We start from the raw sequence: 5651 nt of genomic DNA on the forward strand, positions 1-5651 counted from the left end.
TATGAATGGAAGATATCACATTTTTGCAATTCATCAAATGTTTTTTTCTGCTTATCAAGGATAATGTCTTTTTCTTGCCCTCAAAACTTTTTTCGTATACACAGCGCAACATTTTTTTGTCTCAAGAGCAAACTTATGTGTCTCTGACAGATTTTGGGCCACTGAGTCTGAATCTGGGCTCAGATTTGCTCCAGCACGTCACAGTTTTGAGCTATTCCTCAATTTATAGGACAAAATATGCGATTTTGGGCTTTTTTGGCTGCAAACCATTAACCAGGGAAATGTTTTTTTAGACAATCAAAGAGTAAATCGGTCAATTAACATCTAACTAAGGACTCATGCAAAATATTTCGTTTTACCAAATCAAATTTGATAGATTTAAGTATTTTATGTCAGAATGTAAACTTGCATGCAACTTTTGGAGGGTGACTTGTATGGGAAATATCGTACCTAACATAAATCGCTTAAAACTATCAAATTCGATTTGGTGAAACGAAATATTTTGCATGAGTCATTAATTTAGATGTTAATTGATAAATTTATCTTATAATTGGCTATAAAAAATATTTCCATGCTTAATGGCTTGCAGTCAAAGAAGCCCAAAATCGCAAGTTTTGCCCTATAAATTGAGGTATACACAGCAAAAATTCCTGAAATTTACACCCGACGTAGACAAATTCGACTCATAAGTTTCTATTCCATCTCTTTGAATTTTACATGAACAATTTATTGTTTGGAATGTTGAACGCAAGCTTCATATTGAGAGCGATCTGTAAACTTAAAAACTGATGCAAAAATGTGTGTGATAAAACGGGGTCCTTTGGTACAGGTGATCTGATGTAACATTTTTCAACTGTGTAGCTCAAAATTGTAACGTGTTGGAGCAAATCTGAGCCCGGATTTGGATTCAGTGGCCCAAAATCTGTCTGAGATACATCAGTTTGCTCTTGAGAATCTTATGAAAGTTCTTAAAAGCTTGAAGTCTGAAGAATTTTTTGGTATGTGTAGTATCCTACGCGATTATATAAACCTTGTGAATTCACTCCCTACCTTTATAGTTGTGCTCACCTATCATGTGCGTCATACCTTTGTGTTCCTGTCTACCTACCTTGTATGTTGTATTTGGCGAAAGCGGAAATAAAGAAAAGAGTCAGTTGTATTGCAGACAATCGACAGAGTAGACGCGTGTTATTACTTGTCAACAGTCCGAATCGTCCGAGTTAGTTACGACGGTACATTGGCGTACGAGGAAAAATTACGGTTGCAATCATAATTGAAGTGCTTGCTTTGGCTATTGAAAGGTGTAAATTACGGGTTCTGTTATTTGGAAAGGTTGGTAAGTGGGAAATAAGTGCGAAATGCAATGGAAGATAGAAGATTGGCTCAAAAGTGCATTTTCTGTGGAATTTTCATGCCAGGCCAAAATGGCGGAATCCATTTCTGAATTGGCCGAGAAGAGAGAAGAAAAGATTGCAGATGCGAGTTTGACCGGTGCGAAGAAAAGATAGTGGCCTTCTGGCGAAAAACGTTCGAAGGAGAATCGGCGATTGAATTTCACGAGTGTTTTTGTGTTGAATGGATCGGAATGGAAAAAGGAAAGAATCTTGGAAAGGATACAATTGCATGAAAAGTGTGAGCGCAAAAGTGAACCGTTTGAGGGCGGCCCGTGCAAACTAGATGGCACGAAGTTTAAGTGTATGAGTGTGGGAATGATGATTATAAGAGGCAGAACAAATGGAGTGTAATACATGATGATAACCTGCGAAAACCAATTGTATTAGTGACACCAGCCGACATCGTGTACAAAGAGTCATTTGTTAGAGCGTATTAGTGGAATGTTGCTGATGGTTGAGATTTCATTTTTTTTTTTTGGAGGCTGTTAATAATTGGGTTCTGTATTGATTGTGAAATTTTCAAATGCAATTGTTCGAATGAATGGATGAGTTAAATGCTGCTGAAGGAAGAAGCCAATTTCGAGAGATGATAGTCGCCATCATTTTTGTTGGAAACATTGGTTTAGAGTTCAAAAAAAGAGTGTTCCAATGAATCCGCAGTGAGTATTTACATTAGCATTATGAGGTCGGCGCCAAGACGGGTAAGTCATTTTTTTATATTTTATTATGGCGTGGCCTTGATCGTGAGGCACCTAGTGAAGGGACGATTGAAATTTTAATCAAGATTTGCCCAAGCGGTTGGCTACACTTATAAGAAGAATAGTGGTGATAGTGAAATGGGACGAGATCCGGATTTACTACACTGAAAAAAAAACTGCAAATTTTTTATGCATGTGTCGCACACATAGATTTTTGAAATTTGTCAAAATATGATAATATGCGTATCTACACATAGATAACCCTTTTTCATGTGTAGACACACATAGTTTATATAAGGTCCATAGATTTTATTTGTGATCCAGCGTGGAAAACGAGTGCAAAAATAAAATTTATAAAACAAATTCATGGATTTTGCAAATAAAAATGTGGAATTTTTGAAGTGTAGAAGGATAAATAAAAGCAGTAGAATGATTAGATTAAACTGCAAGAAAAATCCTTCAGACCCTTTTAAATGAATTGATTTGATTGAAATTAGTGAAATGGGACGAGATCCGGATTCACTAGTACTTTGGTAAGAAAATAGAACAGAAAAGTTTCAGAAGAATTTTCTAGTAGCAATGAAGTTTGAATGATGAGTGAAAGGGGACGAGTTTCGGAATCACTGGTAAAGAGGAATGAGCTGAATGCTGGATCCTTAAAATTAAAAAAAAAAATGTGATCATGCGATGAAATGGGCCGAGTTCCGGATTCATCTATGGAAAAGGTTTAGAAAATTGAACGGACTGGAAGTTGTGAAAAGATTTCATTAATGGGTTGTTCGGATTGAGGGTGGAGTTTAATGGAGTGAACATCAGATCCACCAGAAAAAAGTTATACAGAAAAGGGAATAAAATTTTAAAAAAATCAAAATATAACTTTTTTTGTTTAGTTTTACATTTAAAGCAAGTTTGAAACGGCAATATTAGTAATCACGTTCAAATGCATGTTTTTTTTTGTAGATGCAGTTGTGAGTGAAACTGTGAGGAAAACATTTGCACTACTACCCCGGACGTTAGTTTTATCATTATTTACCCGTTTTACCCAATTTCGAGTGGGTAATATTTGCATATGCAATCTGAATAGCCTGATGCAATTGACGTGCAGTCATGTGTGAGGAAAAACTCCCACTAGTGTTCGTGTGTCGAAGTGTCACTTATCTTTTACAGTACACCACACTACATACAGGTGCATGCTGAGTTGATGCGTCAGTATAGCGTGCATCAGTCGCGGGATTCAATCTGTAGCACTTAAGGGGTGTGACAGATGTTTATTTAGTTATATTTTGGGAATTCAAATTATTTAAAAACAAAAGCGATGGGTTTATGAAAGAAGGCATGTTTACGGCAATTCACAAGATGTATAATGATAATAACTTGAAACTGATATTTTTGGGCTTGAAAATACACTGAAAATGCACTAGTGAAACAAGGAAAAAAATAAAATTCTGGGATTTTGAATTGATGTTTTTTTCAGTAGGACATGGAGGCATTCAGACCGGTGAAACAGTTTGATGCCAAGGTGGACCAGTCGCAGCTGGAAACTGAATGGCGAAAATGGAAGCGAAGCCTCGAATATTACCTAACGGCGTCTGGGATTACGGGTCAACGGGAAATGCGTAATCAGCTACTTCACCTCGGTGGGCCCGATCTACAAGATATCTTTGACAATTTGCCAGGAGTTCACGACGTTCCCCATGTTACTCCGGACCCCCCGTTTTACGATATTGCCGTACAGAAACTGGATTCACATTTTCAACCATGCCGCAGACGAACCTACGAAAGGCACGTCTTTCGTCAAATCGCTCAACTGCCAGGGGAGCGTTTTGGCGATTTTGTCGTGAAGCTTCGGGTGCAAGCCAGCAGATGCGACTTTGATCTGGCAGGAGGGACTGTGATGGACACCATGATAATCGACCAAATTGCTGAAAAGTGCCTGTCATCCACGCTTCGGAAGAAGATATTGGAAAAGGATCGACCTTTGGAGGAAGTGGTAGCGATTGGAAAGACGATCGAAGACGTTGAGCAACAGTGCAAAGAGCTAACGAATAAGGGCGAGGTCGGTGCAAAATTTCCAGAAACGGTCAACAAAGTGAACTCACAAGGACAGCAAGGCCCCTGGAAGTCGACTGGAAACAGGTTCTTTGTCCCGCAAAGAGGATTCCGTCGACAATATGGACGAGGTCAGGCATCCGGAGCAAGGCCATTCAGATACGAGACAAGAGAAAACCAAGATATCCAAAACAACTACCGACCAGCCCGGGTACAAGATCGATCATTTTCTGCAAGTAAACAGTGGACACCGAACCAGGATACCAGGATTTGTTTCGCCTGCGGACGTCGCGGCCATCTCAAGGGCGGCCCCGAATGCATTGCCAAGAATGCACAATGTCTGCGATGCAGAAATTTGGGTCATTTTGCTAAGTGGTGTACAAAGCGACCGATCGAATATGTAGCAGAAAACCCACCGGCATCGAAACGCATTAAAGCTGTATGTGATTCCGAGGAACAGACCAACCTTTTCGAAGATCGAGCAGCTCGTGAGACCAACAAAGACATTTGCTGTGTGATGGGAGAAAATCGGTTTCGGTTCAAGGTGGGCGGTATTGGAATCCTGATGACCATAGACTCGGGTGCAGCTGCGAATCTGATTGATCATCAGACTTGGATTAAACTTGAGAAAGGTGGAGCAAATGTAAGGTTCAGCCAACATCCCGATCGTTCAATCAAGGCGTATGGCTCAGATCGCCCTTTAAACATAACTGGAATGTTTACAGCAGAAATTGAGGCAGAAGATCAAAAAGCGGAAGCGGTGTTTTACGTTGCTGAAAACGGGAAGCAATGTTTGCTAGGAGACGAGACAGCAAAGCAACTTAAAGTGCTGAAAATTGGTTATGGCGTAGCATCGATCCACCAGCATGCTCCGACTTTTCCTAAAATAAAGGGCGTATTGGTTGAGATTCCGATTGATCCAAACGTTAAGCCGGTACAACAGCCGTATCGGCGGGCACCTTTTGCTTTGGAGGATAAGGTTGCTGAAAAGCTGCAGTACTTACTGAGCCAAGACATCATCGAGCGTGTGGAAGAACCGTCTGCCTGGGTATCTCCCATTGTCCCTATTTTGAAGGACAATGGAGAGGTTCGGCTCTGCGTGGATATGCGTCGTGCAAATCAAGCCGTCATCAGAGAAACGCATCCGCTGCCAATCGTTGAAGAATTGTTTGGAGGAATCACTGGAGCGACACGATTCTCAAAACTCGACATCAAAGAGGCGTACCACCAGGTCGAAATATCCGAGCGATCAAGGGGAATCACGACTTTCATTACAAAGCAAGGTCTTTTCAGGTAAAGTTGTACAAGAAAGATAACTAATAAAGAGGATTATTTTGGTTCATACAGATATTTGTTTTATTTAATAATGTTCTATCATTTTAAACTGGTATTTGTTTCGTTTTGTTCACATGTACAGATTCAAACGGTTGATGTTTGGAATAAGTTGCGCTCCCGAGTTATTCCAAAAAGTCATGGAATCAATCGTCGCAGGACTCGATGGAGTAGTGGT

The sequence above is a fragment of the Aedes albopictus genome, chromosome 1, assembly GCF_035046485.1.
Source record: "Aedes albopictus strain Foshan chromosome 1, AalbF5, whole genome shotgun sequence".
NCBI lineage: Eukaryota > Metazoa > Arthropoda > Insecta > Diptera > Culicidae > Aedes > Aedes albopictus.